The sequence below is a fragment of the Dipteris shenzhenensis genome, chromosome 7 (genome assembly GCF_047967505.1).
Source record: "Dipteris shenzhenensis isolate YYH24624 ecotype China chromosome 7, Dip_SZ_1.0, whole genome shotgun sequence".
In the NCBI taxonomy this organism is placed as follows: Eukaryota; Viridiplantae; Streptophyta; class Polypodiopsida; order Gleicheniales; family Dipteridaceae; genus Dipteris; species Dipteris shenzhenensis.
Genome location: NC_141602.1, coordinates 22282563 through 22302643, shown reverse-complemented (window position 1 = coordinate 22302643; position 20081 = coordinate 22282563). Strand labels below are relative to the sequence as shown.

The following is a 20081-nucleotide window of genomic DNA, read 5'->3' as shown; positions in this document are numbered from 1 at the left end:
TACCAATTTTGGCATGGCCGGGACATTGGTTTTGCACCTATTTCTAGAGTGCCTTGTGTGGAGTCAGCAGAAGAGATGGGGATGCGTAAGGGTGTGGCACCAAAGGCTGGGGGGGGACAAGAAGGTGTGCCATCCAAGGCCATGGATGGTACTACAACAGGAAGAGATGTACTGGCAAGTATGCCACCCAAGGCATGCAAAGAACCTACAATAGGATGAGATGGCATTCCTAAGAAGGGAGACAAGCGTATAGGAGTAGGGTAGAGTGAAGTAGCCATAAGGGGAGTGGAAGGAAATAGAGGGGGGTATAGGGATAGAGGCGGGTGCCTACATCCTAATTGGATCAGGATGAGGACACACACGAGCATTCCAATTGATTGGAGAGGGAGGAGGCGGAGCTTGTAGGAAGGATGGAGAACCTACAAAGACCCTTGTACTATTGACAGTGCCACAACATTGCTCCTTGAATCATACTCGTTGCGTCAACACATAAGGAATCCTCTTGGGACGACATCTCCACATTGGTGTCACCTTGGGAGCTAGGGATATACTCATCCTCACTATTACATGATCCATAGAATTCGTTTACATCCTGGAAAGATGGATTGGAGCTCCTCATGGCTGTACTTGTGAAGCAAGCAGAGGGATGTGTCAAGAGCTTCGTTTTAGTTGTGTAAAGGAAGACCCATGTAAGAGCTTTTTTGAGTGCATTGCAAGGAAGAGCACATGAAATCAAAGAACGTTGTTGCTTGTGTAGAATTGCTACGTGATCACTAGAGGTGTGAGTGAACGAGGATAGGAAGGTCTTACGCTACGTGAGGACAACGTGGAGAGTCCGAGTGTTGAAAGGCCTCATGCTCACGTTGTTGAAGATGGAGCAACCGATGGTCTTTGAGCTGGGATGTGTCATGCATCTTCAAAGTGAACATGCAGAGACCTCTTCAAAGTGAACATGCAGAGACCTTCAATAGCCGAATGGAAGATCCTATGCTGCATGCTCTGTTTCTCCATGCTGGGGGTAGATTTTGCATTGAAGACATAGATTTTGGGATAGATTTCAGCGATTCGGTGGCGCAGACAACCGGAGATTTGTGTTGTTTGGCTGCCTATAAATATAGACGTGTCTTCACGTTTCATAGCCTGTTTGTTGCTACGTCTGTCTTCTTTTTTTGATTCTGCGAGATGGTGGATTTCGGTAGTCCCCCTAGGCAATGGAAACCGAGAGTAACACTTTTGGGAGGGGTGTTCCAAGAAACTTTCATGCTGCTTCTTCTTCTTCTTCTTCTTCTTCAACTTCTGCATAGCTTTGACGAGACTTCCCCAGCCGTTTCGGTATTTCCTGATTGGCTTTTTAGTTTTGGACAAAGATCGTGAAGAGGTATGGGTAGGAGGTGCAAGCAAAAACTGAAGGAGAAAGGTCTGGTTTTGATGGTGCGTGCGTTTCACTTGCAAGTTCGTGCGCTTCAATAGGGTTTCGATTGAATATGTGAGGTGTTACAAAGTGCATGCTAGGTTTTCTAAGTACTTGTTTTGCGGAATCGGCAAGCCCAACGAAATAGACCACTCTCCCCGCTCCTGGTCCTGCTGTTTCGTGTGCAAATGCTTTGATGGTCACTGGTGTTGGAACGCCTCTGAAAGACTTACACTTGCAAGTCCAGTCATCTGATGGTAAATCTGCTGAGTGTTCACTGAGAAAGGCGTTTCACTTGGCGGCAAGCATATGTGGAAGGTGAACAAACTTGTCCAAATTCATTTGTGGTTGCAGTGGATGAAGTTCATGAAAGTTCATTGTACGTTAATGAATCTTAACATGTTCGTTGTTGCAAGTATCTGCTACTCAAACAATAATTTGTGAACTTATTGCTACACATATAGCGTCTGTAATAGTTTTCGTTTGGTTTGGCTTGATGGCTGTGAAAGTCTATGAACGTTGCGAGTTTGTGACGAACGTTGATGTAAAAATTGTGTTGAAAAATTGTGTTGAATACTGGCACACTTGGTGGATTAACATTAGCCCCATTGAAGAAAGAACCTTCTTGCTCAAATGGCGCCCCCAACTAGAGAAGCTTGATCCTGAGAGCAATGATATCTTCTTCGCAGATATTGCAACGAAGTACGCTTAACGTAAAGCGACCATGCTTTATGTCTGCTTAGCTTAATTCATCATCGAGTATACAAAAGCAATAAAAACACCACAAAGAAGCACAAACGCAACAACATTATTCGCTTCAACAACTACAGCCAAACAAAGGACCTTGAAAAATCATTACGGAGAGTTAAGTCTGCATTACTTACCTTTTCTTCGGCACGAGCATTCACTAAGTACAAAGATTCCAACTTGGCATGATCTTATGCAATTAATAAGGACTCAAAAGAAACAAATAGAGCACACTTCAATGAGCTATTGTCCTTCAAACCTTCGAATTCTACCTCTAATAGTTCAACTTCTATGTCAACCTCATATGCTAAACATAACCAAAAAAAATGAGTTTGACGTGCAAGTCGAGTTTCCCAAAGCTCCTAAGCAAAATCAATTCATTCAACATCAAAGCACAGCCAAACAATCACTACCATGCCTCAATTCGCGCTTTAAAGTTTGGCCAACGTGAAATAGTAGAAGACATTTTGCTAAAGAAACGCCTAAGATAAACAACCCCCTTGCACATATTTCTGTCTGGAACCCCCTTACACATATTTATGTTTGGAAATGCAGGCACAAGCAAGACATTTACATTTCTAGTGTTGATTCAAGCATTGCTAAGGCACTATGACACTAGTGAGGGTACTTTGCCTAGAATTCTTGTGCTTGCATACACTGGGAAAGCCACATTCACTCCACTAACCGCTCATGACCTCCACATACAAATCCCTTTTTGCAAAAATGCTTCAAACACTTTCAACACTCTACAAAAACTTGGACTTAATAAATTTTGATCAGGTTTCCCTAATTGGACAAAACACTTTTATTGTAGCAAACATACGTATGTGTGAAATAAAACGCAATCATTTGGAACCCTTTGGAAGTGTGAACGTACTACTTTGAGGTGATTTGTGCCAAGCAAGCCCAATTAAGGATGCATGGATTTTTTCTGAGAAGGCAATAATGCTACCTTCCATTTGGAAAGACCAAATATATTACTACAAGCCAAAGACACCAATGTGTCAAACCAACAAAACCTTCATTGAAATTTTAAACCTCATTCTATTGGCCCACATACACAAGAAGATTTGAACTACATGAACATGCTTTACCATCGTGCACCTACAAACAAGCACAAAGTTCCACACCTTTTCTACACGAACACACAAACACTATGAAGAAGTCTTCCATATGTTGACCTCTGAACCCCACTACCTCAAAGCCATCGACAATAAGCATAAAACATGTAGCAAGACAATCCAATTGCCAGCAAACCCCAAGAACATAGGTGGGCTTCACATTGAGCTACGCCTTAAATTAGGTATGATTGTTGAACTTTGTCCAAAAAATTTGAACATTGCTAAGGGTCTTGTTAACGGAGCAGATGTTGCTTTCATGGACTCTAACATGGAGAACAAACCATTCATTGTATGGGTTCATTTCACGAACAACCAAATTGGCAAGAAGACTCGATCAGAGAATGCAATGTTCTACACAAATAAAACTGATCCATCATGGACACCAATCTTCCAAGTCACTCGAGAGTTCCAAATAGGGAAAAACCTTCTCAACAGAGTTTGTAGACATCAATTTCCAATACAACCCGAGCAGCTCGCACAATTCATCGTTCCCAAGGCCTTTCAATGGACTACATGGCATTCAATCCTACAAGCATTAAGCCACATGGCCTAGCTTACACTACATTGTCACGCGTGCGAGATCCATCAAACCTCTACATAATCCAACCATTACAAGTGAAACACATCAAGGTTGACATGATTGTACTCCAGGAAATTGAAAGGCTCGACTCAACGCGTGCATGGAAATTCGACTCCATAAACCGTGCACAACAATCCACAAACAAACCAATTTCCACAATCCTTGAACAAAAGGACATTCCAAAAGCACAAACAAGACATACTTTCTTGTCCTCATCTCCTTGCCTCACAAATTCTTTGCCTCCAAGAAATACACCCTCAACCTTCAGATGACACAAACACCCCAAACTTCAAACATATTATTGGAACAATGGGACATGGAATTTCAACTTACTACAAGACATAAGTAGACCTCATTCACACACACTACTACTTCCATGATGGCATTGACTTCTTGTTAACAATTTTCCAATCTTCGACCTTCCCAAAAACAATTATAATAAACATTTATAAGTCCCCGAAAGCACAAACTTGATTTACTAGATAGCATCCTCAATTGCTTGAATTCAAACATTCCCACATACATCTTGGTAGACTTCAACATAGACTATAGAATCAAAATGTCAAATATGCAAAACCTCCACATGCACATGAAACTTCACAATATGGAACAACTAATTCAACACCCCACTACAATTCATAGTTCCGCATTAGATCATATATAGACAAATACATTGCTCAAGAACCACCTTATAGGAACACAATACACATACTCGTCGGACCATTCCCTAATTACACTACTCTTTCAAACAAATGGACATAACCTTCCACCCATATTTGGCAGGCCTAATATATGTAATTCACCTTATTTCTCAGTTGGTGATAAGTGCGCCCATGTGTCAGTTGCGGATCTACCACGTATGCTTGCATCATTGGACGGAGGTGTGGAGGATACCCCTCGGTGTGCCTATGGGGATGCTCCTCGAATGCGAGACCCGCCTGCAAGGGCGATTTGCTGCATCACCTATGCGAACGCACCGCCTATGGGGACGTTGCCACACTACGAGACCTGCCTGCAATGGCGATTTGGACTGACTGTCTAATGGTAGCCTTTTGCATCCATCAAGGTCGCTGGTCGGCTAAGATTACAATCTTCAACCGTCCGATTGAGGCCTCTTAAAAACCCAAAAATCAGAACGAAAAAACCGACACCGCCAAAAAATCAAACTAGCCTTGGACACACATCAGCCCACTAATAGGGACCTATTAATAGCCGCACGATGCGTCAGCCAGACAGTCCACCAAGAACCTCACACGTACAATGCTGATTGGCCTAGATGGTGACTCATTTTGATGCCATGTTGTCATGCTAGACCGTGTTGCCGCCACCCTGCATCCGTGCTTTTGCCACGTGGCTCTCGGCTTACCTTGACGGCCAAGAAGGGACACCCTCCCCTAACCCATCACCAACAACAGGGAGTTTCCAGCCTATTCTATGTCCAGTTGGTCTTCTACTGAAGTCGCCCAGTAGGTGCAATCAGTTTCTTGCATTGTGCATGTTCCACACAGCGATCGGTTGGTTGTAGGGATCTTTCTCTTGCCATCGCTTAGCCCGGAGGTGGATAATTGTTGTGGAGAGCAACGCTTGCCTCCCGGGAGAGTACGGCCTGTTTGTTTGCGGGGGATCGCCCATCTGACTTTCACCATTGCCCACCCTGTATCAGGCCCACCCAGCCTGGAAAGGCTGTGTTTTCTTGCCCGGACCTGCTTCGATTACATGACAGCATCTAGTTGTTGTTTTCTTCATCTTCTACCTCGAGACGAGGGGCAAGTTCTCATTTGATTCGAGGTTTTGGGCTACACCGATTAGCGCGGGAGAGTCCGATTCAGCCCGGACATGCAGTTTCCAGCCCGTTGTTGGCGAACCTTTCCTGCTTCCAGTGAGAGTCTTGTTCATGGACTAAGGTATTTATTTCTTTATTTTCCACATCTCTCATATTCTCTGAGTGGGAAACCAATGTTAGTCGACCTCTCGAACAATAGTGTCAGGCTGTGAAGCCCGAGGTCACTGGTGATCGAACCTTGGTAGCTTGTCCCTCAAAAGATTGTACCGATAAAATCTTCTCGTTGTTAAATGGCAGCTTCTTTTATAAAAACTGAGACTAACTGGTGTGAACCCGCCCTGCCCCGAACTCATTTCAAGGTTTAGAGTCTCATACCTCTGGCCTAGAGGCCAAGTACGATACGAACCTCCTTGTGTTAGAGGAGATTCAAGCAAGATTGCAGGCAATGTCTACAAAGTCTGCTTCGATGAAGGGAACGCTAGATGTTCCTCCCGTTGGATGGGATGGTAGCCTTAGGAGGCCTTATAATGTCATTGGGTCTCTTTCATGGAATGCCGCCACCATTCTGAAAGATTAGAAACCTCCCACCTTTAACGGCGGGGAGAAAGGAACGTAATAAAGAAGCAGTGAATACATACCTACAATGTGGTAGGATCTGCATAATTTATGTCTAACCACAGAGCAAGTGCGTGCCTTAGAGGCCAGCTTAACGCTTGGTGGCAAGGCTTATAAGTGGCTTGTTGAGTATCAACCTTAGTCTGATACTTGGTTAGGGTTTGAGACTATGTGCAAAAAATAATTCCGTCTCGAAAATAAAATGGAATGGATTGGGATGCTTGGGATCTGGGGGATCCCACGTTGACCCAATACATATCCTATTACCGCGAGATTATTCTTAAACATATGGGATGGGCGATTTCCAGAAGATCCGTGGATTCACTTGCGGATTACAAGGGGGATCAAGTAAAGTCGAACAAGCCTAAGGCACTCCAGAAGGCGATTAAGTTCGACAACATTTTCGACGATATGGTTGGAAAGAAAGAAAGGAAGAAATATTAACGTCCATGGAAGGCCTCACAGGCCTATTGGACAAAGTACACGAGAATAAATGGAAACTCATACAAGCCTCGAAGGGCTGAAGAAAAGGGCGTGCTTGGGCCCTTGCTTGGCACCGTAGTATCTCTCCGGTGGGCTGCGAAGATCTCCAGGATCTGCATTTGTCGAGCTATCTCGCACTGCGACGGAGGGCGTAGTCTCCTCGACCTCTGTATTTGATGGACTATGTCAAGAGTGACTCCTTATCTCGGGTGATCTTCTTTGAGGAGGGTGGAAATAGATCAGACCTTGATCGTGCGTGCCCTAGTTACTCTTCGTGTTGTGTGTGGACTATGCGTCCCTCGCTCGGCAGTCCTATCGTCTCTGCCCATTGACAAGTTAACTAACTTCTCCTCCATCCCACTGTGTCCTGGAGGTGACTCAAAAGCATAGAAGCCTATGACACATCGCTGTGCTCAGTCTGCCTTGAAAGCCTGTGGTGCTGTATCTGCCTGATGTTGTCTGATCTGTCATAGTAGTATATCTTTGTGTTGTCACATCTCAATCAGATAGAGCCCAATGCAGATCTGGTTTTGGAAGTGGACTAACTGTTCCCCTCCTGAAAGAGGCAGTGGTATCCCCTTTGGATCTGGTAGCAGCCTGGATAGACGCAAAATAAATACTCCTCTGACTCAATCTTCCCCAATGTGCATAGTCTGCAGATCCGCTTCTCTCTCGGTATACCTACAACTTTCCCTGCCTCAATTCCTAGTTAATGTGACAAGACTTGCATCCGTCTGATGGCGAATCTCAATCATGTGAGACTCCTTGAGTGCTTTGTCCTCAAGCTACTAGGGTTTGATAATGAGTCCATCCTCCGATACCCTCAAGAAGTGGTCGTGATAGAACTGGGTCTTGGCAGGGAGCTCCTAGTTGCCCCCCAAAGCCCACGATGTATGCAATTGGGAGGTCTAACCGTATGATATGGTTAGTCTCATCTCGAGGGATCGACTTGGGAGTTGCATCCATGCTGTACCAAAAGGGTGGAAGCTGGTCCATCTGGATGTTGTGATTGGCAAATCATGTGAATACACATGCATACAAAACTGCATGGGCCCCTCTCTGTGCTAAGTGTATGGGTGACTCTTTTGCTAGTCTCGATTATCTCGAGTGAGGTAAGGTCCACACTATGTGGAGGAAAGTCATTGTCTAGAAACGGGCATCAACCTGGAGAGGTGTCATGGCGAATTCCGAATCATCAGAGAACCCATAATCACCTGTAGCCGCTCAAATCTCCTCCACTCTGTTGCTGAAAGGCTGCTCCTCTAGAAAGGTGTTGTATACATGGCAGTCGGTCTCACTAGTGTGTCAGAAAGCTAGCGCTTCGTTGGTGGATCTTGAAAATACGCGTGAAAACAATGCCTCTCAAGTTGGGCTAAAATCCTGTGTCCACGTTTGAGCCGTGCTTTGGCTGCATGGGTCATCCTGAAAATTGACCTTGAGAAGACCGCTCCGAAGTATGTGTAAGATTGTACTATCTTCATTGGCTCGCCTTTGGTAAGTGAAACGTGTGAGGTGTTGAAGAGCATTACATTTGTCTTCCCAAGGTTGACTGTCAAGTCTCTCTCTCTACAGAACACCTCTAGGGCCTTTAGGTGCCTCTGCAATCCCTCTGCTGAGGATGATATAAGGACTATGTCATCTACATATAGTAGAATCTGTATCATCAAACCTGCTGCTGGTGATCCCTCGACCCTGAGGTAGTTAATGAAACATGTGGTCTCATCGATGTTGAGAAAGAGAAAGCATGCATTTAATGCACACAACGATTCAAGGTCCCTTGAAATGCAAAGGACGTCAACAGAAGGGAGAACAAACTAAAAAGTGTGAGGGAACTACGCGTTTCTTGAAGTAAGGGGTTTTTGAGAGGCTTAAAAAGGAAACTTATATTGGTATTGCTTGGGCAAGGGACACAACATATCCCAATGTCCTAAGTTTTGTGTTAATGAGACGAGCTGTTGTGAGCAAAGTAAAGATAAGGGCAAGGAAAAGCAAGTGCACACCATGCGAGTGTGCCCTCTTGAGACTTACAGGAATTGTAAAGAGGTTGAGGTTTGCCACTATCATGAGATTGAAACTGCACTATGTTGTGTTTTTAGAGGATGAGTTTGGGAATGTTCCTTGATTCATCTAGGTATGTGCTTGTGTTGTATTAGTGGACATGCAAATTTTACTTTGTGAAGTTTTCGTCCATGTTGCGGCCTACTGGTATTGCGATAATTCTTTCTACCTTAAATGGTGCATTGCCTTATCAGCTAGATTTAGATACTCGTTTGGGAGAGACTAAAATGAAAACAAGAAATTGTAGCTTGAATGAAGAGATTTTGGACTACTTTTTGATTAGCCTTCTTCTTTAGTGTTAGCCTTCATTATGGCTGAGTCTGCCCTTCCCCTTTGGAGTGACGACAAAAACTCAGTACGAAGTCTTTGTGTAAATGGATGCTGAAGTATGTGTGGGTGTGTGGATTTGTATGTGTGAGAGCATATTTTTATACTATGGTCTACACCCACTCTTGGGCGCTGATGATGTCAGTGGGGATGTCATAGTAGCTAGTCCCTGCTATGCATGATGGAGTTTATGGTCTTCAACCTTATGAGTGACTATCATGAGATTGAAACTGCACTATGTTGTGTTTTTAGAGGATGATTTTGGATTCATCTAGGTATGAGGTTTGCCACTCCGACTATCCTCATGAGTGTTGTGTGACATCTTTGACGTGGTTGCCTACATAAGTTGGTTCTTATGCATGGGACCATCCATGGACACCGAGTTCACATCATGACTAATGATAGTGCAACCCACAATGTCTTGAACAAGTTGGTGAAGAAATTAAAGTTGGCTGAACATCCTAGTGACTATCAATATGTTATATCTCTGGTCAATGGGTATGATAAAGGATGTTTGGGATACGGTTGTGCAGGACGTACCTTAGGTCATGAGAGACAAATGTCTCTTGATTTTTAGGCTATGCACATCACATCATGCATATGTGATTTTAGGCTGTGAGTGGTTATTTCATCTTGGTCCTCCTTTGTCCTGCTGTACATAACTCTTTGCAGTTTGATGCTGATGGTTGTACAGTGAGCATGATGTTTCAGCTTCACCACTTATTTGTTCTCGCCTTGTAAACCATGACAGAATACATAAGATCTTTCTCTATTACATGAGTTGTGATGATATGTATTGTTTATCTACTTTTGATGGTTCAAGTGGATGTAAAGAATTTGATGTGTGCACAACTTTGTATGTTTCAAAGTCTTTTAACACTAAAAGGGCTTCTACATCGTTAAAGGAATTGTTGTATGAGTTTCATGATGTTCTTCTAGTAGAGTTACCGGAAGGTTTTTCATTCTTTGTGATGTAGAACATGTTATGAATGCTATGCCTGGGGTCTAGACCCATTAGTAAGCCTCCATATAGGCTTAGTTTATTTGGAGCTCAGGAGGTAGAAATCAGTTGATGGACTATCCCAAGAGTGGGTTCGTAAGACCAAGTGTATCCCCTTGTGCTTTACCTATTTTATTGGTGAAGAAGCATGCTGTTCCAATCACGGATCAGCTTAAGCTCAAGAAGAAGGGAAAGACCTTCACCTGGGGAACCCCAGCAAAAAAGTTTTGAGAAGCTCAAGGTAGCTATTGGTTGTTGGAGTTTTGTAGGTCACCTGCCCACCTGTGAGCCCCCAAATAAGGAGAGCATTGGGGACAGAGAGTTGGAGATGCCACGTTGGCATCCAGCATTGGCAGGGCTGCCACATGGGCAGCAAGGACTGCAAAAAAAATTGGTAGATGATTGCGAATTCTGCAGGAGCACCTTGGAGCAGTGAAAAGACATCACTGCCAAGCTGTCAGGTTCATGTCAGAGGCCTGCAAGCAGACTGCAGCACCCAGGGAATATTTGGAGCTGTAAAGGCAGCAAGGCGAGGCTGACTGGTCTATGACAGAAGACAGCAAACAGTGTTGCAGGTCTCTACACCATCCAGGGGCAGTCTGGGGATGTTCTGCAGGTCAGGACAGACCGGAAATAGTCTGGAGACAAACCAGCAGGTTTGCACAGCATCCAGGATCAAATTGGACATGTTTAGATGGTAGTTTGGGAGAGGCCAAAATGAAATCATATCGTCTTCACAAGCTGTTGTAACTTCAATGAATAGAATGTGGACTACTTTTTGATTAGCCTTCTCCTTTAGTGCTAGCCTTTGTCATGGCTGAATCTGCCCTTCACCTCCGGAGTGCTGATAGAAACTCCATACGAAGAGCTCACATATGTGTGCGTGTCTGGATTTGTATGTGTGAGAGCATATGTTTATATTATGGTCTACACCCACTGTTGGGACGTCGGTGGGGATGCCATAGTAGCTAGTCCCTGCTAGGCGTGATAGTTTACAGTTTTCATCCTTATGAGTGACTATCCTAAAATTTATACTGCACTATTTGTTGTGTTTTTAGAGGATGAGTTTGGGCATGTTCCTGGAGTCATCTAGATATATGTTCTCGCCACATTAGCAGACATGCAAATTTCACCTTGTGAAGTTTTCATCAAGTGCGTTGCCCTATCAGCTAGCATTATTTTGCTTAGACGCTCGTTTGGGAGAGACTAAAATGAAATCGTATAGTCTTCACAAGCAGTTGTAGCTTGAGTGAAGAGAATGTGGACAACTTTTTGATTGGCCTTCTCCTTTAGTGCTAGCCTTTGTCATGGCTGGGTCTGTCCTTCGTTTCCAGAGTGCCAACAGAAACTCAGTGTGAAGAACTTTGTATAAATGGATGCGCAAGTATGTGTGCGTGTGTGTATTTGTATGTGTGAGAGCACATGTTTATACAATGGTCTACACCTATCGTTGGATGATGATGACGTCGGTCCTATCGTTGGATGATGATGACGTCGGTGGGGTATCATAGTAGCTAGTCTCTGCTATCATGAGATTGAAACTGCACTATTTGTTGTTTTTTTTGTTGAGGATGAGTTTGGGCATGTTCCTAGATTCATTTGGATATATATTATTGTGATAAATTCTTTCTATGTGAAGTGGTGGGGTGCCCTATAAGCTAGATTGTCCAACCATTATTTTGCTTACATGATTGTTGGGAGAGACTATAATGGAATCATAGTCTTCTCAACAGTTGTAGCTTGAATGAAGAAAACGAAGACCGTTGTATAAATGGATGCTCAATGGACTGACATCGACGCTCCTGCGAGTCCTCCTCCTTGCCATCGCGACTACCTCCCCTGATTCCCTCTTCCGCCCGTCGCCTCGCCATCGCCTCTTCTCTTCCCCCCCCACCCCCCACTCCTCGCGCATCTATCTCTCCCTCTCTGTCGCCTACCTCCTGCTCGAGCTTGCACATGCTGCCCTCTCCCCCCCCGTTCAGATCTTCGTCACGCTCAGAGTCTACCGTTCAGCTCGCCGCTGCCGCCGCCTGCTCGTACCTCAGGTGTCTCCCCGTCCAGCTGCTCGAAGCTCCGCCCAGCTGCTCGTAGCTTCGCCAGTTGCTCGAAGATCCCTGTTCGCTGCAGATCGTGTGGCAGCCTGCCTGTTGCCTCGAAGACTTCTCCCCTGGCTTGGCCTTGTTCGGTTGAAGGAGTCGCCCCTGTGTGTGCCTCGTTCCCTCATCCACCCCCAGGCTCCACCTCTCTTCTATCTCTCCATCTGGGTGGTAGCCTCTTCCTTCTTTGGAGTTCTCGCAGTTTGTCCTTGCGGTATGGCGGCTCCCTGCCCGGAACCGGAGGTCCAGCCGGACCCCCCCTCTCCATTAGCCTACCGCGTGATTTTGACAGAGCAGCAGTCATCCCTGGTGAAACAGGCTGCCAATGGCTTTGCCCACACTTCCGTTTATGGCAGAGTCATTGCGCACTCTCCCTCCAGGGCAGCCATCAGGGATTGGCTACAATCCACCCTTGTGCTAGAGGATAGCCACATTGAGGAGGTGGCCCTTATGGGAAGGGGCATCTTCTGGCTCAAGCTCTCCACTGCGAGAGCTGCGAGCAATCTGATTGCTTGTTCCCCCACAGCAGTGGATGGGAAGATCATCATGATAGTCCCTTGGTACCGAGGCTTTAGCGCAGCGGACTTTGATGCTCGTTTCCGCATACCCCGCCACCCAGTGACGCTAGTTTTTCCAGGCCTTGCTGCTGAGTTGCGGCCGATAGTCAGGGACCTGGGTGCCCACTTTGGTTGGGTGATGCCTGACACTTTTGTCGACGCGGTTGCTGCGGCATTAGCTCCCAGAGTCCACGTGGCTGTGGTAGATCTTGCGTCCCTCCTTGCAGAGATCGAGGTTGTGACAGATGCTGGCATCATTACTCAGAGCATGGTGGTCACAGGACAACCAGGCCAGTGCCTGCGTTGTCATAGTTTTGGGCACCTGGCTGCTGCTTGCCTGCGCTTCTCCAGTCCCTCTCGATCCTCGCAGCCCCCTCCCCCCCCCCTCCAGGCAGCCACGCTAGGCAGAGCAGAGGCAGCAGGAGTCCGGCCCAGAGGTGGTTGGTGGCTGGACCGAGGTCAGAAGAAAAAGGGGAAAGAACAAGAAGAATTCTGACAAAGGCAAGGAGGCAGAGGGTACCCAGCAGAGCCTCAGAGACCTAACAGGCAGCCGCCCCAAGGTCTTGGGAGAGCTTCTTCTTCGTCTGCTACCCGCCCCCCGTAGCATCAGGTTCCCCATCCTCCCTGTCCTCAGCCCCCCCTCCCCCAACCCCAGCCCCTGCCCCAGACGCAATCCCCTCCTACCACCCCCCAGCCTCAGCCCCCGCCTCTTCCCCTTTAGCCCCAGCCCCAGCCCCATCCCCCCCCGCCCCTCTCAGCTCTCCCGCAGTGTCATCTTCACAGGTGTTATCTCAGCCGCGTGCAGATCCTACTCCCCCACCTCCGCCCCCCAGCTAGACGCTTCAGTGGAGTCTGTGTGTCCTACCCCGTAGCTTCCTCCCCCCTCATCCCTCCTGGTAGAGCACCTCGAGACTTCACCAACCCAGGAGCAGCCTTCCTTGTCTGCTAGCCCGTCCCCCTCAGTTGCAGATTCTGGCGGGCCTCAGCTCCAGGAGAGAGAGCTCCCATGCGAATTCTACAGGTCCGGACCCTGGGATTACTTGGATGTGGCCGGCCTCGGGACCTTCCCAGCTTGCCTTGACATCAGTATCTTCCTGCTCCGCAAAGGCACGGATGGGAAGATCGCAGCCTTGGCCCCGAGGGATGGGCCCAGCTTTGCCTTCACTTTTCTCAGCGACGGCACCGAGAGTTGGACAGACGACTCGGTCTGGGAGGCTCTCAGGAAGCAGACACACGCTCAGATTAGCTCGTGGATAGGCCCGACAGATGGACAGCTTCTCGAGACCCAGTGGTCCGAGGGTGACGTGCGCCTGCGGTGGCAATGTGTCGCCAAGCGTTTCAGGTTGATTGTGATCCTCAGGCCCCCTCTGCCTTGGCCCCTCCCACAGGATGTCAGAGTCTGGACAGCACAGAAACTTCGCGCCTTTTACGGGATGACAACCTCAAAGATCTCGAGCTGGCTCGAGAAAGCGTTTGTCCATGGCACCAAAGGCCTCACGCCTTTGCTCAGAGTTTTGAAGAACGGGCAGGATGACCCCGCCTCCCTCTCAAAACCCTCATAGAAGCGTCAGCGCCTTCATTCCGAACAGCCACCCTCCTCATCGACCTCCACCGCGAGCAGACAGTTGTTCGCAGCCTACCAATCTACGCCATGAGCTTACACATCGTTTCCTGGAATGTGAACGGGTTTCATTCTTTTGGCACCCGTGGTCCTAGGAAGCTTATCTTGAGACAGGAACTTCAACCGGCGGTGATTGGTCGCTTGGATATGCTCCTGCTTCAGGAGCATAAGCTTTCAGTGGCTCATACCAGTAGTTGCGGGAAGATCCTCCTGGGCGCTCTCACACTTACTGGGAGCCCTCGATCGGTGAACAAGGGAGGAGCGGCGGTGTGTGCACGTCTGTTGCGAGTCGTTTGCCCAGGGGGTTTTTGACCATGGTACGCTGATCCTAGGCCGTGCGCTGTGGGTTGGCTTGGAGTTGGAGGGCTCCAGGATAGGAGTCCTCAACATTTATGCACCCACAGATCTCCGACGCAGAGCCACCTTTTGGAGGACACTTACAGAGCTTCTCCCAGACATGGATTCGTGGATTGTTGGAGGGGACTTCAACAATCTCGAGACCATGGAGGACCAGAGTTTACAGGCATAGCTCAGGCAGAGCAGTCCGCGTGGGACTTCTTTCTCTTTGCGATAGGAGGGAGGGACAGCTGGAGAGACCCTGCATTCCGTCGATGGCAAGGAAGCTTGGACTTCTCGTGGGGTTTCCGTAGGGAAGGGGGCAGACTCCTGGAGAGATTGGACAGATTTTATGTCAGTGATTGGGCCATCGGCAGAGGTGGTCAGGTGGGTGTAGTGCCAGGGACGACACTCTCCGACCACGCGCCAGTGCTCTTGACATTAGACCATAGTCACAAGAAACGTTTCGTCTGTTTCGCTGTTTCGACAGGTTTTGTTTCGTTTCGTTTCGTGTTGTCAGACGAAACGGATAGGTTTCGAATTGATACTTAATATATACCCTTATAGCTACAAAAAGATATGTTATATTTAAGTTAGAGTGAACAAAGAGAAATATAAAGTCAAGATACTAAAAGGAAATTCAAAACATAAACACCTTGGATTCTAGAAAAAACAAAGCAAAAACGTTTATTTTGATTTGGGCGAAACAAAGGTTTCGTTGAGAGTGTTTCGTCTGTTTCGCGTTTCGAGGTTTCGAAGAGGACGAAACGGGTTTTCATGTGACTATGCATTAGACTCGGCAGTTCAGTCCCTTGCCCCCCGTTCGTGTAGGATTCCTGATTCCATCTTTTCCAGGGAGGAGGTGCGCAGTCGTATCGGTAGCCTTTGGGACAGAGATTGGGGCGAGTGCGAGGATTTGGCAGAGGCGGTGGCTCAGACTCTGCAAGAGTCCAGCTAGATTTGCCAGATAACAGCCCTTCAGGTTCGTCAGGAGTGGTGGGGCAGAGAGAGCTCTTTGTAGGGACCTCGCCTCCATTCAGCGGCTCCAGCAGGCAGCTCCGGGTTCGGAGGAGCTTCGTATCCAGGCCCTTCGAGCCAGAGCCCTTCTTGAGGAGACTCTCCAGCGACGCTCAGAGTTTTCTTATCACGCCTCCCTCTCTTACTGGGCTAGGAAGGGAGACAGGATGAGCAGAGAGTTCTTCAGGACTCATGGTCAGAGGGCAGTAGGAGACCAGATCCGGAGTCTCAGGACAACGGAGGGTCATATCACTACCGGCTAGGAGGAGGTCATGGGGTTGGCTACCGACTTCTACAGGACTCTTTTCCAGCAGGAGCAGCTTGCCTCCCGCACCAGACGTTCCCGCGAGGAGGTGTGGAGGCACATTCCGGCCCTTGTTCAGCCCAGCATGCAGGTGACGCTGATGGCCCCGTTCACCACCGTCAAGTTGCAGGAGGCCTTGATGGCTATCGATGGGCAGAAATGCCCTGGTGAGGATGGGCTCTCTAGAGCTTTCTTCACTTCATTCTGGGATCAGATCCATCAGCCCCTTCTTGCAGCTCTCCAGAAGATTTTTAGTAGCGGATAGATGCCAGAGAGCCTCTCTTCGGGATTGATTTGCCTCATCCCGAAAGGGGGAGATCGGCAGGAGATCCGTCAGTGGCGCCCGATCACTCTCACCACCGCCTACAAAATCCTTGCCAAAATGATCAGCGCCAGAGTTCGACCACTACTTCCGGACCTCATCCATGACACTCAGACAGGCTTTGTCCAGGATCGCAGTATTCTGGATAATGTCTTCACCTCCTCAGAGGCGACGGAGTGGGCTCAGCACAACGGGCTTCATTTAGCCATCTTACTTCTCGACTTTGAGAAGGCTTACGATCAAGTGGACTGGTCCTTCTTGGAGGGTACTCTGGAGAGACTTGGATTCCCAGTAGGTTGGATTCAGGGCATCTCAGCGTTATACAGGACAGCTTCCAGCAGGGTCATCATCGGCGGCAGGATGGGAGAGCGATTTCGTTTGGAGAGATCAGTGCGTCAGGGTTGCCCACTTGCTCCCTACCTGTTTCTCTTCTTCCCCGAGGCGATGACGCACTATCTTCGAGCTAGGACGACATGGATTAGGGGTGTTCGCCTTCCCATCAGGGAGTACTCTGAGCTCCTGGACTCGGAGTATGCAGACGACACGGCACTGTATGTACAGGATGATGAGATGACGCTGGAGAGGGTGAGGTTGGCCTTAGAGGTCTTCTGTTCGGCAGCCGGTGCGAAAATCAACTGGAACAAATCAGTTGGTTTTCTCACAGACCCGGGGGCCTGCTCACAGTGGGGGAGGTTTTTGGGTTTCAGATGGATCCCGCGGGGACAAACTACTAGATACCTCGGTTTTCAGGTTGGCTTGGACATTACGCCAGCTCAGCAGTTTCTCCCAGTGCTAGATTCCATACGGCGGAAGCTGGCTTTTTGGAGCACTGCTAAACTCTGCAGGTCGAGCCCTTGTGGTCAATCAAGTTCTCTTGACCATGGCTTGGTATGTGGCCTCTTGTTGGTGCTTCTTGCGGTCTTGCGTGGCACAGCTCAGGAGGATGGTTCGGAACTTCTCGTGGTCCGGAAGGGATGGTCTCAGAGATACCAGAGCCAAGGTAGCCTGGCAGACAGTCATTCTCTCGCAAGCGGAGGGAGGCTTAGGAGTCATTGATCCAGAGCTCTAGAGTCAGGCCCTGCTGGGCAAGTTAGTTATCCGCGGTTTGACCTCGGGGGGGCAAACGTGGAAGCTACTACTTCAGCAGGGGATCAGTTCTTGCACTTCGCGCCGTGGAGGAGAGTGGTTGCCGTCTCTCAGGTGGATCTTTACCTCTGCACCGCTTACCCGCCCTCGCTCCCCGCTCATTCGTAGCCTGCTCATTGTTTGGAGGCGACTTCGTCTCAGCCTCATCCAGTCGCCTCCTAGCAGTCAGGAGGAGATCGACTGTCAGCCGCTCATTTGGAACGGTCAGGTCAGAGATGTCTCGAGCCTTCAGCTGGGGGAGAGGTCGCATATCTCGTGGGATGGCTGGGTGCGGGGGCCCGCTCGGTCCCTTCGAGTTTGGAGGGACACTTACAGGCACTTGGAGACAGCTGCACTTGCAGCCGCAGCAGGGGGCGTCCGTGGTGCTCAGGCGAGGTGCACAGAGATAGATGGAGCGATTCCTTCCCGCTGGTTGGAACCACCGGAGATTCAGATCCTCAAGCCTGGTGATGCCCGCTGGCTTGGACAGCTCACCCCCCGTGGCATCCCACTGGTTGTCGCAGGTCGGCTAGCCGACACCTTTGTCTCCTTCGCCGTTCTGGGTGACGGTCGAATCAGGAGAGGGTGCGCTCATCGACCCCCTTCTCCCGTGGCAGAGGATTCGTGTTGTAGGCCTCTTGGGGAAGGTTTGGCAGGTCGATCCTAGAGTAGAGCAGGATCAGTTGCAGTTGTGGCGTCTCTGGCTTTGGGAGGGGCGGGCCCTTTCAGAGCTTGATTGGGACCCAGGAGAATGGAGATGGCCAGAGGTTGTGGCAGACCAGGGGCCGACTCCTTTCTTCGCATACAGTGCGAAGCTCGGCAGGAGCGCTCTCGGGAGGATGCAGAGCCGACCGCCCACCCACCCAGCGGCCCAGATGGTATGCTCGGGGTATTTCCAGGCTATTTCTTCAGGCCTTCTGGAAGGCCTTGTGGGAGAGTTGGCGGCTGCGGAAGATTTCCTACTTCCTGTGGCTACTCGCCCACAAGGGATTTCCAGTGGGGAGCTGGTTGCGGAAGTTTGGTCAGGAGGGACTCTGTCAGATTTGTCATGAGGACGAGGAGTCACCAAAACACTGCGTGTGGAGCTGCACTCGCGCCCAGGAAGTGTGGAGGTGGGCTTTCGGGATCCTCACTCGTGCAGAGCCGGAGCTAGGTTTGATCACTTGGGGTGCATTCTGTTGGTGCAGTACCATACCTGGCTATCACCAGATGTTCGAGGCAGGCCCACAGGACCCTATGTTCCTCATGACCCAGGGGACTTGGGGGCCGCTTGAGGGCATTCCGCAGCACTTGGCAGAGGTGGACACAGGATCTTAGGTGAGGCAGCTAGTTTGGGAGATTATTGGCAGTATCGTTGGATGGCACACCTGGACCTCGCGCTGCGAGCATATCCTCGGAGGTACCTCACCCTTGACTGCCCAGATCATGGCCAACATCTGAAGCGAGATTATCCACACGCTCAGAGGGCAGTGGGACCAGATCCAGGGGGACTCCCGGGCCGGCCGGGAGAAGCGGAGACGTTTCCTCTGAGATTGGGATACGCAGGGCCTCTTCTTCGAGCATACATCTTAGGGCCTTCAGTGGCGTTACTCACCGCCTCTCTGGCTATTTATTCACCCGCCTGATCCCTCCGTGAGAGAGAGCTTTTGTTTCCTTTTAGGGCTGCGTCCGATTTGAGATTGCAGCCCCGTCAGCTGCAAAACTGACCCCATGTATTCTTGTTTCTCGAAGTAATATAATCAGCACTTTTTTTTTCAAAAAAAATAAATAAATGGATGCTCAAGTATCCATGCATGTGTGGATTTGTATGTGTCACAGCATATTCATACTATAGTCTACACCCATCATTGGGCGTTGATGATGTCAGTAGGGATGTCATAGTAGCTAGTCCCTGCTATGCGTGATGCAGTTTGTGGTTTCATCCTTATGAGTGACTATCGTGAGATTGAAACTGCACTATGTGTTATCTTCTTAGAGGATGAGTTTGGGATTCATCTAGATGTATGTTCCCGCCACATTATCAGACATGTAAATTTCACCTTGTGAAGTTTTGGTCCATTTTCCAACTAGTTGATATTGCGATAATTTCTTTCTATCTTAGGTGGTAGGTTGCCCTATCAACTAGATTGTCTAAGCATTAATTTACTTAGATGCTAATCTGGGAGAGACTAAAATGAGATCGTATAGTTTTCACAAGTAGTTGTAGCTTGGATGAAAAGAATGTGGACTACTTGACAAGCAATTGTAGCTTGGATGAAAATAATGTGGACTACTTTTTTATTGGCCTTCTCCTTTAGTGCTAGCGTTTGTCACGGTTGAGTCTATCCTTCACCTCCTGAGTGCCGATAGAAACTCAATACAAAGACCTTTGTATAAATAGATGCTCAAGTATGTGTGCGTGTGTGTGAATTTGTATGTGTGAGAGCATATTTTTATACTATGGTTTGCATTGGGCGCGCTGACGACGTCGGTGGGGATGTCATAGTAGCTAGCCCGTGCCATGCGTGATGGAGTGTACGGTTTTGATGCTTATGAGTGGCTATCATGAGATTGAAACTGCACACTGTGTTGTGTTTTA

General features: G+C 48.4%; 1 protein-coding gene across 1 annotated transcript in view; it reads left to right on the top strand.

Moving 5' to 3' along the window:
- Window positions 1–1364: 1364 nt before the first annotated feature.
- LOC147900102 (uncharacterized) overlaps window positions 1365–20081 on the top strand; it is a 45024-nt gene continuing 26307 nt past the window's right edge. The window contains exons 1-2 of the mRNA XM_087376580.1: window positions 1365–1417; window positions 1523–1668. The gene's annotated coding sequence lies outside the window, so the exon portion shown is untranslated. The remainder of the gene's footprint in view (window positions 1418–1522; window positions 1669–20081) is intronic.